Source organism: Loxodonta africana, chromosome 6 (assembly GCF_030014295.1).
Source record: "Loxodonta africana isolate mLoxAfr1 chromosome 6, mLoxAfr1.hap2, whole genome shotgun sequence".
Taxonomy (NCBI): domain Eukaryota; kingdom Metazoa; phylum Chordata; class Mammalia; order Proboscidea; family Elephantidae; genus Loxodonta; species Loxodonta africana.
The window spans coordinates 19,611,093-19,624,305 of NC_087347.1; positions in this window are offsets into that span (position 1 = coordinate 19,611,093).

Here is a 13,213-nt window from a genome sequence, read left to right on the forward strand (position 1 = left end):
TTCTATTTCTAGCTTTTTAAGGAAATGCCAAATTGATTTCCGAAGTGGTTGTACCATTTTAAATTCCCACCATTTATTATTTTGTGTTTTTTGGATTAATGCAAGCCCTGTTGGAATGAGATGGAATCTCATGGTAGTTTTGATTTGCATTTCTCTAATGGCTCACTATAGAGAGCATTTCATCATGTATCTGTGGGCTCACTGAATATCTTTAGTGAAGTGCCTGTTCACATCCATTGCCATTTTTTAATTGATTTGTTTGTCTTTTCGTGGTTGAGTTTTAACAGAAAAAAAAAAAAAATTTTTTTTTTTAGAGTCATGTAGATATTAGAGATCAGGCGCTGGTTGGAGATGTCATAGCTGAATTTTTTTTCCCAGTCTGTAGGTGGTCTTTTTAATCTTTTGTTGAAGTCTCTAGATGAGCATAGGTGTTTGATTTTTAGGGGCTCCCAGTTATCTGGTTTTTCTTCAGCATTTTTAGTAATGTTTTGTATTCTGTTTATGCCATGTATTAGGGATCTTATCTTTCTCCCTATTTTTTTCTTCCATGATCTGTACTGTTTTAGATTTTATGTTTAGGTCTTTGATCCATTTGGAGTTAGTTTTTGTGCATGGTGTGAGGTATGGGTCCTGTTTCATGTCTTTAAAAATGGATATCCAGTTATGCCAGCACCATTTGTTAAAAAGACTATCTTTTCTCCAATTAACTGACACTGGACCTTTGTCAAATATCAGCTGCTCATACATGGATGGATTTTTATCTGAATTCTCAATTCTGTTCTATTGGTCTATGTGTCTGCTGTTGTACCAGTACCAGACTGTTTTGGCTATTGTGGTGGTATAATAGGTTCTAAAATCAGGTAGAGTGAGGCCTCCCACTTTCTTCTTTTTCAGTAATGCTTTACTTATCCGGGGCTTCTTTCCCTTCCGTATGAAGTTGGTGATTTGTTTCTCCACCTCACTAAAAAATGTTGTTGGAATTTGGATCAGAAGTGCATTGTATACATGGATAGTTTTCGTAGAATAGACATTTTTACAATGGTAAGTCTTTCTATCCATAAGCAAGGTGTGTTTTTCTACTTATGCAGGTCCCTTTTGGTTTCTTGCAGTAGCACCTTGTAGTTTTCTTTGTATAGGTCTTTTACATCTTTGGAAAGCTTTATTCCTAAGTATTTTATCTTCTTGGGAACTACTGTGAATGGTATTGATTTGGTGATTTCCTCTTCGATGTTCTTTTTGTTGATGTAGAGGAATCCAAGTAATTTTTGTATGTTTATCTTGTAACCTGATACCCTACTGAACTCTTCTGTTAGTTTCAGTAGTTTTCTTGAGGATTCCTTAGGGTCTTCTGTATATAAGATCATGTCATCTGCAAATAGAGGTAATTTGACTTCTTCTTTGCCAATCTGGATGCCCTTTTTTTCTTTGTCTAACCTAATTGCTCTGGCTAGGACTTCCAGCACAATGTTGAATAACAGCAGTGATAAAGGGTATCCTTGTCTGGTTCCCGTTCTCAGGGGAAATGTTTTCAGGCTGACTCCATTTAGAATGATGCTGGCTGTTGCCTTTGTATAAATGCCCTTTGTTATGTTGAGGAATTTTCCTTCTATTCCTATTTGCTGAGGGTTTTTATCGTGAATAGGTGTTGGACTTTCTCAAATGCCTTTTCTTCATCAGTTGATAAAATCATGTGGTTCTTGCGTTTTATTTTATTATTATGGTGGATTACATTAGTTGTTTTTCTAATATTCAACCATCCTTGCATAAAAAAACCCAGTGCCATCGATTTGTAAACCTGGTATAAATCCCAATTGGTCATGGTGGATTATTTTTTGGTATGTTGTTGAATTCTATTGGCTAGAATTTTATTGAGGATTTTTGCATCTATATTCATGAGGAATATAGGTCTGTAACTTTCTTTTTTTGTGCTGTCTTTAGCTGGTTTTGGTACCAGGGATATGCTGGCTTCATAGAATGAATTAGGGAGTATTCTGTCCTTTTCTACGCTTTGAAATTCCTGTAGTAGTAGTGGTGTTAACTCTTCTCTGAAGGTTTGGGAGTTTTTTGATTACTGTTTCCATCTCTTTTTTTGTTATGGGTCTATTTAATTATTCTACTTCTGTTTGTGTTGGTTTAGGTAGGTATTGTGTTCCTAAGAATTCATCCATTTCTTCTAGTTTTGCAAACTTGTTAGAGTACAATTTTTTGTAGTAATCTGATACAATTCTTTTAATTTTAGTTGGATCTGTTGTGATATGGCCCATCTCATTTCTTATTCAGGTTATTTGTTTCTTTTCCTGTATTTCTTTAGTCAGCCTGGCCAATGGTTTATCAATTTTGTTAATTTTTTCAAAGAACCAGCTTTAGGCCCTGTTAACTCTTTCAATTGTTTTTCTGTTCTCTAATTCATTTAATTCTGCTCTAATTTCTATTATTTGTTTTCTTCTAGTGCCTGACAGTTTCTTTTGTTGCTGTCTTTCTCTTTGTTCAAGTTGTAAGGACAGTTCTTTGATTTTGCCTCTTTCTTCTTTATGTATGTGTGCATTTGAAATAAATTGACCTCTGAGCACTGCTTTCACTATATCCCAAAGGTTTTGATAGGAAGTGTTTAGAGTCTAGTTGAATTCTATGAATTTCTTTATTCCCTCCTTAATGTCTTTTATAACCCAGTCTTTTTTGAGCAGAGTATTGTTCAGTTTCCAAGTGTTTGATTTCTTTTCCCTGGTTTTTCTGTTATTGATTTTACTTTTATGGCTTTATGGTCTAAGAACATTCTTGTAATATTTCAATGTTTTGGATTCTGCAAAGGCTTGTTTTATGACCTAATATTTGAACTATTCTAGAGAATGTTCCATGTGCACTAGAAAAGAAAGTATACTTTGCAGCTGTTGGGTGGAGTGTTCTGTATAAGTCTATGAGGTCAAGTTGGTTGATCATAGAATTACATCTTCCGTGTCTCTATTGAGCTTCTTACTGGATGTCCTATCCCTCACCAAAAGTGGTGTAATGAAGTCTCCTACTATAATTGTGGAGGTGTCTATCTCACTTTTCAATTCTGTGAAAGTTTGTTTTATATCTCTTGCAGCCCTGTCACTGGGTGCACAAATATTTAATATGGTTATGTGTTCCTGGTAAATTGTCCCTTTACTCATTATGTTGTGTCCTTGTTTATCCTTTGTGGTGGATTTAACTTTATAGTCTCTTTTGTCATAAATTAATATTGCTACTCCTGCTCTTTTTTGCTTGTTGTTTGCTTGATATATTTTTTTCCATCCTTTGAGTTTTAGTTTGTTTGTGTCTCTAAGTCTAAGTTGTGTCTCTAAGTCTAAGCTGTGTCTCTTGTAGGCAGCATATAGATGGATCGTGTTTTTTAAACCAGTCTTAAGATTCTCTGTTTCTTTATTGGTGCATTTAGTCCATTTACATTCATTGTAATTATAGATAAGTATGAGTTTAGTGCTGTTGTTTTGATGACTTTTTTGTGTGTGCTGTTGACAATTTCATTTTTCCACTTACTTTTTTGTGCTGAGAAGTTTTTCTTTGTAGATTGTGTGTTCCTCATTTTTGTAGTAGTTGAATTTATTTTTCCTCAGTCATTATGTTTATCTTGGTTTTTATTTTGAAGTATGGCATTGTTAGACCTCTTTGTGGTTACCTTAATATCTACCCCTGTTTGTCAAAGCAAAAACCTAACTTCTATCACCTTATATTGCCTTGGTTTCCTCTCCATGTGGAAGATCTATGCCTCCTGCATTTAGTCCCTCTTTTTTGATTATTGTAATCTTTTACATAATGACTTCAATGATTCCCTGATTTGAGCAATTTTTTTTTTAATTAATCTTATTTTGTTTTTGCAATTTCCCTATCTGAGTTGATACCAGTATGTTTTGTTCTGTGACCTTGTGTTTTATTGGTATCTGATATTATTTATTTTCTGACCAAAGAATTTCCTTTAATAATTCTTGCAGTTTTGGTTTGGTTTTTGAAAATTCTCTAAGCTTGTGTTTATCTGTAAATGTCTTTATTTCACCTTCATATGTGACAGAGAGTTTTACTGGATATATGATTCTTGGCTGGCAGTTTTTCCCCTTCAGTGCTCTCTCTATATATATGTCACCCTATTGCCTTCTTGCCTACATGGTTTGTGCCGAGCAGTCTGAACTTATTCTTATTGATTCTCCTTTGTAGGTGACTCTTTGTTTAACCTTGGCTGTTTTTAAAATTTTCTCTTTATCTTTGCTTTTGGCAAGTTTGATGATAATATGTCTTAGTGATTTTCTTTTTGGATCAATCTTATATGGGGTTCGATGAGCATCTTGGATAGATATTCTTTCGTCTTTCACGATGCCAAGAAAGTTTTCTGCCAACAGAGCCTCAACTATTCTCTCTGTATTTTCTGTTATCCCTCCCTGTTCTGGAACTCCAATCATATGCAAGTTATTCTTCTTGATAGAGTCCCACATGATTCTTAGGGTTTCTTCATTTTTTTTTTTTTAATTCTTTTATCTGATTTTCCTTCAAATATATTGGTGCCAATTGCCTTATCCTCCATCTCTCCAACTCTGCATTCCAATTCCTCGATTCTGCTCCTCTGGCTTTCTATTGAGTTGTCTAATTCTGTAATTTTGTTGTTAATCTTTTGAATTTCTAAATGCTGTCTCTCTATGGATTCGTATAGCTTATTAAGTTTTTCACTATGTTCTTGAATAATCTTTTCAATTTCTTCAGTTGATTTATCTCTGTGTTCCTTGGCTTTTTCTGTAGATTGCCTTATTTCATTTCTGAGGTCATCCCTGATGTCTTGAAGCATTCTGTATATTAGTTTTGTGTATTGTACATCTGGCAATTCCAGGAATGTATCTACATCTGGGTATGACGTTGATTCTTTGATTTGGGGTTTTTTTTGAAGCAATCATGGCCTGCTTCTTTATGTGATTTGATATTGACTGCTGTTTTTGAGCCATCTACGAGATATTGTAATGATTTTTTTTTATATTTTCTCACTGAGTCTTATCTTCTTGTTTTGTTTTGTTTCAGTACACCCAGATAGGCTACTAGATTGCACTATCTTGATTGTTTTAGCCTTTGGATTAGTTATGTGCTGTTACCAGCTGGTCTGAGCTTTTACCAGGTATATGAGCCTATGAGTCCATTCACTATTCTTGAATAGAATCAGCTCAAGTGTCCTGATAGTGGGTCACCTAGTGTGTGGTGTAGGCTGTCATGTATTGACTTAGAGGAATAGTGGTGATGGTTGTATGTTCCAGTTTCTAGCAGCAGCAGGGGTTCACATTCCAAGGAGGGCAGGATGCTGACAGCCTTCCCCAAGTGCCAGTGAGGTAGGGGTGTCTCTATTCTCTAGAGCACTCTGGTGGGTGGGCTCTGCAGCTGTACCTTAGGCACCCAGTGCTTGTACCTCTAAAGATTGGTAGGTGTCACTTTCCTTAGACCCCTTTAGCAGATGGCTAGATGGTGTAGGTGGAGCCTCAGCCCTCAGTTCCCTGGTGTGGATCAGCAAGGGCTCTGTTAAATAGGCAGAGAGGCATCTGACCTCTGAAACTTGCCTTTCCACTTTTCAGCTAAAACTATTGCAGTCAGATCTCTATCAGAATTGCCTTTGCATTATAATAGCCACCTGGTTCCCTGTAGGGATGAGGGCCAAATACTGTGGGTCTCTCATGCCTGGATAGAGCTAGTTTTGTATTGTTATGCCAGTTTAAGGAATTCAGGGAAGGATTTTTCCATTGATTGTTAGTTGCTGCTTTTCTCAGGCCAGGAGAATGGGTTAGAAAATAAAGAAAGAAAGGAATGAAGGAAGGAAGGAAGGAGGGGAGGGAGGAAGGAAAGAAGGAAGGAAGGAAGAGAAAGGAAGGAGGGAGGGAGAGAGAGAGAAAGGGAGGAGGGGAGGAAGGAAGGAAGGAAGGGAGGGAGGGAGGGAGGGAGGGAGGGAGGGAGAGAGAGAGAGAGAAAGAGAGAGAGAGAGAGAAAAGAAAGAAAGAAAGAAAGAAAGAAAGAAAGAAAGAAAGAAAGAAAGAAAGAAAGAAAGAAAGAAAGAAAGAAAGAAAGAAAGAAAGAAAGAAAGAAAGAAAGAAAGAAAGAAAGAAAGAAAGAAAGAAAGAAAGAAAGAAAGAAAGAAAGAAAGAAAGAAAGAAAGAAAGAAAGAAAGAAAGAAAGAAAGAAAGAAAGAAAGAAAGAAAGAAAGAAAGAAAGAAAGAAAGAAAGAAAGAAAGAAAGAAAGAAAGAAAGAAAGAGAGAGAGAAAGAAAACCTGCAGTGTGCTTCACTCTCTGGTCTACGGAATTCCAACATTAATCAAGCTGGCTAGGGCAGGGAGAGGAGGGATCAGATAGATAGGAGAGAGTAGTGAGGCCAGATAGACAAAGTTACTTATCTTATTTGGTAAGGACAGTTCTTTTTGAGATTCCAGAGGGGTGTGTAGCCTGTGTGCGCAGGCTGGATCCCCTCTGAGACTGCCACAGATGGTTAGAGCTGCATCCCATGCTTGCACCATCTCAGGAAGCAGCAATCAGCCCCTCCACACTTAGTCCAAAGCCTGGCACCAAGGTTTCCTGGCTGGGCTGCTGGGCTCGATGCTCCAAAGCCAGTTGCTGCTTCCCCATGGTTTCGCATCCTCCTGTCAGCTGCGTTGGTGTGCAGCCCGCATGCGCTTGCTGGGTCTCCCCTGAGGTTACTCCAGGGGGTTAGGGCTGCGTCCCTTGCTTGCCCCATCTCAGTAAGCCATGATCAGCCCCACCACTCTGGCACGAGAGAACCACAAGGGCTCAAGACTGGGGCATGGTAACACTCAAAATACAAGACATAGAGATAATACAAAGTATCTTCTCTGACCACAATACCTACAAGGTAGAAATTAAGAACAGGAAGAGCAAGGAAAAAAAAATCAATTACAGGAAAACTGAATAACACCCTCCTGAAAAACCACTGGGTAATAGAAGAAATCAGAGATAGAATCAAATAATTCCTAGAATCAAATGAGAATGAAAACTCATCATACCAAAACCTTTGCGACATAGCAAGGGCAGTCCTCAGAAGTCAATTTATAGCAATAGATGCATACAACAACAAAAAAAAAGAAAGAAACAACATCAAACATTAGCTACAAAACTCAAACAAATAGAAAGAGAACAATAACAAAAAAAAGCCCACAGCCACCAGAAAAAAGAAATAATAAAGATCAGAGAAGAAATAAATGAAATACAGAACAGAAATACAATAGAAAGAATAAAAAAAAAAATGCTGCTTCTTTGAAAGGATCAATAAAATCAACAAACCACTGGCCAAACTGACAAAATAAAAACAGGAGAAGGTACAAAGACACCACAAACAAGAAAGTTACAGACCGATATCACACATGAACATAGATGCAAAAAATTCTCAACAAAATTCTAGCGAATAAAATTCATCATCATATCAAAAAAATAATACTGCACGACATAGTAGGACTCATACCAGGTATGCATGTACAAAATATGGATAGAAGGGAAATTCCTCAACATAGTAAATAGCATCAATGCAAAACCATCAGTCAATGTCATTCCTAATGGAGGGAGGCTGAAAACATTCCCCTTCACAACAGAAACAAGACAAGGGTTTCTTTATTACCACTCTATTTAACATTGCGTTGGAAGTCCCAGGTAGAGCAATAACGCAAAACCAAACCAAACCCACTGCCATCGAGTCGATTCTGACTCATAGCGACTCTATAGGACAGAATAGAACTGCCTGATAGAGTTTCCAAGGAGGGCCTGGAGGATTCGAACTGCCGACCTCTTGGTTAGCAGCCGTAGCACTTAACCACTATGCCACCAGGTTTTCCAGACCAATAAGGCATAATAAACAAATAAATAAAGGGCATCCGAATTGGTAATGAAGAGGTTAAAGTGTCCCTATTTGCAGATGAGATGGTACCATACACAGACAACCCAAAAGACTGTATGAGACAACTACTGGAACTAATAGAAAGAGTCAACAAAATAGCAAGATACAAGACAAGTGTACAAAAATCAACTGGATTCCTATACAGCAATAAAGAGAACAGTGAAAAAGAAATCAGAATAATAATATCATTTATAATTGTTCCTAAAAAAATTAAATTTTTAGGAGTATATCGAACCAGGGATGCAAAAGACTTATACAAAGAAAACTACAAAACACTACTGCAAGAAACCAAACGAGATCTACATAAATGGAAAAACAAAAATGGCAATTCTACTTAAAGCAATTTACAAATACAAGGCAGTCTCCATTCAAACACCAACAACATTCTTTAAAGAGATGGAAAAACTCATCATTAACTTTATATGGAAAGGAAGAAGCCCTGGATAAGTAAACACTATTGAAGAAAAAGAAAGTAGGAGGACTCACACTATCTGACTTCACAACCTACTATACAGCTACAGTAGTCAAGACAGCTTGGTACTGATAGAAGGACAGGTACTTTGACAAATGAAACAGAATTGGGCACCCAGATGTAAATCCATCCACCAATGGTCACCTTATCTTTTGCAAAGGCCCAAAGTCCATCAAACGGAAAAAAAAAAAAAGCCTTTTTAACAAATGGTGCTGGCAAAACTGGATGTGCATCTGCATAAAAATGAAACAGTACCCATATTTCACACCATATACAAAAACTAATTCTAAATGGATCAAAGAGCTAAATATAAAGCCAAAAACTATAAACTTACTAGAAGAAAAAACAGGATCAATGCTAGAGGCCCAAACACACAGCACTAACCGGATACCAACCGTAATCAACAACACACAAACTCCAGAAGATAAGCTAGATAACTGGGATCTTCTAAAAATTAAACACTTATGCTCATCAAAAGACTTCACCAAAAGAGTAAAAAGAGAATCTACAGACTGAGAAAACAATTTGGAGCTATTACAAATCAGACAAAGGTCTAATCTCTAAAATTTGCAAGAAATCCCAACACCTCTGTAACAAAAAGGAAAACAATCCAATTAAAGAATGGGCAAAAGAAATGATCAGACACTTCAACAAAGAAGACTTTCAAGTGGCCAACAGACACATGAGGAAATTCTCGTGATCACGAGCTATTAAACTCATTGCCATCCACTCGATTCTAACTCACAGAGATCCTACAGGACAGAGTAGGACTGTCCCATAGGGTTTCCAATTTGCATCTGGTGAACTTGAATGGGTGACCTCTTGGTAAGCACCTGTACCTCTTAACCACTATGCCACAAGGATTTCTCAGTAGCCATTAGTGAAATGCAAATCAAAACCACAATGTGATAACATGCACGCCTGCATTACTGGCACAGATCAGAAAATTAAAAATAGAAAAAACAACAGGAAATAAAAAATGCTGGAGAGCCTACAGGAAGATGGGCACTCTTATGCACTTTTGGAGAGAATGTAAAATGATACAACCATTTTGGAAAATGATATGGTGCTTTCTTAAAAAAAAAAAAAAAAATAGAAATACCGTATGATCCAGCAACACCACTCCTAGGAATATATCCTAGAGAAATGGGTTGTCAGAAGAATAGAAATATGCACACCCACGTTCATTGCAGCATTGTTCACAACAGCAAAAAGGTGGAAACAATTTGGATACCCATCAACAGAGGAATGGATAAACAAACTATGGTACATACACACAATGGGGTACTAGGCAATGATAAAGAACAATGATGAATCTGTGAAGCATTTCACGACATGGATGAATCTGGAGGACATCATGCTGAGTGAAATAATTCTATCATGAAAGGACAAATATTGTATGAGATCATTACTGTAAAGACACATGAAAATGTTTACACACAAAAAGAAACAACCTTTGATGGTTATGATGGGGTGGGTGGGGATGGAAAAACACTAAATAGACAATAGATAAGTGCTAACTTTGGTGAAGGGTAAGTCAGTGCTCAATTCTGGGGAAGCCAGCACAGTTTGCACAATGCAAGGTCATAGAAGCTCCATAGACACATCCAAACTCCCTGAGGGACAAAATCACTGGGTCAAGGGCTGTTGGGACCATGGTCTCAGGCAACATTTTGCTCAATCGGCATAACACATTTTATTAAGAAAATGTACATTCTACTTTGGTGAGTAGTGTCTGGGGTCTTAAAAGTCTATGAATGGCCATCTAAGATACTCCACTGGTCTCACCCCTTTGGGAGCAAGGGAGAGTGAAGGAAGCTAAAGATACAAGGGAAAGATTAGTCCAAAAGACTAATGGATCACATCTACCATGGCCTATACCACACTGAGTCTTGTGCAACTGAATGGTGCCAGGCTACCACCACTGACTCTTCTGACAGGGATCACAATAAAGGTTCCCAGACAGACCTTGAGAAAAATGTAGAACAAAATTCTAACTGGCAAAAAAAAAAAGACCAGACTTACTGGCCTGACAGAGACTGGAGAAACCCTGAGAGTATTGCCTCCTGACACCATTTTAGCTCAGTAATGAAGTCGCTCCCGAGGTTTATCCTTCAGTCAAAGATTAGACAGGCCTATAAAACAAAACAAAACTGAAGGGGCACAACAAACCAGGGGTGAGAACTTCATGGTAGGAATGGAGAGAAAAGCTGGTAATAAGGAACCTAAGGTTGAAAAGGAAGAGTGTTGCCATGTCATGGGGTTGTTAATCAATGTCATAAGACAATAAGTATACTAACTTTTAATGAGAAACTAGTTTGTTCTGTAAACCTTCCTCTAAAGTACATTTAAAAAAAAGAAAGACAAGAAAATTTGGAGACACATTAAGCCCCCAAAAATGGATGAATGGAAAAAAAAAATGTGTGCTGTATACTTACAATGGAATATATACAGCCATAAAGAACAATGAGTCCAAAACATCTTATCTCATGGATACATCTAAAGGACATTATGCTAAGTTAAATAAGTCAAGCACAAAAGGGCAAACCTTGTATGATACCACTTGTATAAAATGATAAAAATAGACATACATAGAATTATAAATTCTTTGGTGGTTACTAGGGATGGGAGGGATAGGGAGATGGAATCACTTCCTAGACTTCAGAAACTTTTTTATAATGATTTAGTTGAAACTATGCAAAGATATTCAACTGTGTGGATCATAGCACATTATGGATAATATTACAAAGAATGGGAATTCTTGAACACTTGATTGTGCTGATGAGGAACCTGTAAATAGATTAAGAAGCAGAGCTTCCAGTGGAACAAGGGGATACTTTGTGGTTCAAAGTCAGGAAAGTTGTACATAAGAGTTGTAACTTTTCGTCATACATATTCAATCTGTACGCTGAACAAATAATTTGAGAAGATGGAGTGTATGAAGAAGATGGGGCATCAGGATTGGAGGAAGACTTATTAATAACGTTTGATACCCAGATGACAGCCTTGCTTGCTGAAATTGAAGAGGACTGGAAGCACTTACTGATGGAAATCAAAGGCCATGGCCTTCAATATGGATTATTCCTCAACATAAAAAAAACAAATCTGCACAACTGGACTAATAAGCAACAGGCTGATAAATGGAGAAAAGATCAAAGTTGTCAAGGGTTTCATTTGACTTGTATTCATAAATAGCTCCTATGGAAGCAGCAGTCAAGAAGTCAAAACAGGCTTAACATTCTGCAAGTCTGTTGCAAAAGACTTCTTTAATCTGTTGAAATGCAAAGATGTCATCTTGAAGACTAAGGTATTCCTGACTCAAGACATGTTGTTTTCAATCAGCTCATGTGCATGCGAAAGCTAGGTGGTGGATAAGGAATACTTCAGGAAAATTGACACATTTGAATTGTGTTGGTGAAGAATTTTGAATATACCATGTACAACCTGTCTCGGAGAAATTACAACTAGAGTGATCCTTAGAAACAGGGATGGTGAGACTAAGTCTCACATACTTCGGACATGTTATCAGGAAGGATCATTTCCTACGGAAGGACATGTTGCTTGGTAAAGTAGAAGTCCAGCAAAAAAGAGGAAGATCATCAACAAGATGAATTGACACAGTGGCTGCAACAATGGGCTCAAGCATAACAATGACTGTGATAATGGCCCAGTACTGGGCAGTGTTTCCTTCTGTTTTACACAGGGTTGTTATTAGTCAGAACTGACTCGACAGCACCTAAGAACAAAAACAACATACAGAACAAATTAGTTTCCAATTAAACAATTAATACACAAATCGTTTTGTGACACCGGTTGCCAACCCTGTGATATGCCAACACTCTCCCCTTCTCCACCCCAGGTTCCCAGCATCCATTTCTTCAGATATCCTGTACTTTCATGCCTTCTCGTCTTTGCTTTTTTGGCTGACGTGCCCATTAGTCTCTTATGCATGTTTGAACTATGAAGCACATCCCTCATATGTGTTACTGTTGGCCCTATAGACATATTTTTGTCTGAAAAGTGAACCACTACAGTGACTTACGTACTGAGATAAAAGGGTGACCTGGGGCTAGCTCAGTTGGCATAACATAGTCTATAAGGAAAGTGTTTTACATCTGACCGTGGTCAGTAGCGACTGATGTCTTAAAGCCTGCGAGCAGCATCTAATGTGCATCTACTGGTCCCATCCCAGCTGGAGCAAAGGAATATGAAGAAGACCAAACACAAGGGAAAAGTTAGTCTAAAAGACTAATGGACCACAACTACCACAATCTCCACCAGACTGAGCCCAGGACTAGATAGTGCTAGGTTATCACTACTAACTGCTCTGGAAGGGATCACAATAGAGAATCCTGGACAAAGCTAGAGGGAAATGTTGAACAAAATTCAAAGACAACTGTTATTTTTGGTGATGGGAAAGACAATTCTGAATGTGTGTGATGTGTGCACAACTTAATCAAGGTAAATGATGACAATAATAAATTCACAAAATTAAGGGACCTTCTCAGTAAATGCTGTAACATATATGATTTGCCAACAACAGCTTTAATAGCCAAAATATATATATATAAAATATATATATATATATATGCATACATGTGTTTACATCAACCCCCCCCCAAAAAAAAAACCAAAAACAAATGCATTGTTGTTAAGTTGATTCTGAATCATAGCAACTGTATAGGACAGAGTAGAACTGCCCCACAGGGTTTCCTAGGTGTGGCTGGTGGATTTGAACAGCCAACCTTTTGGTTAGCAGCCAAAGCACTGGGCCACAAGTGGTTACATAGGTAGATATATATCCATGTATGCATATAGCAAGGTATATATGTCTGTACGTATG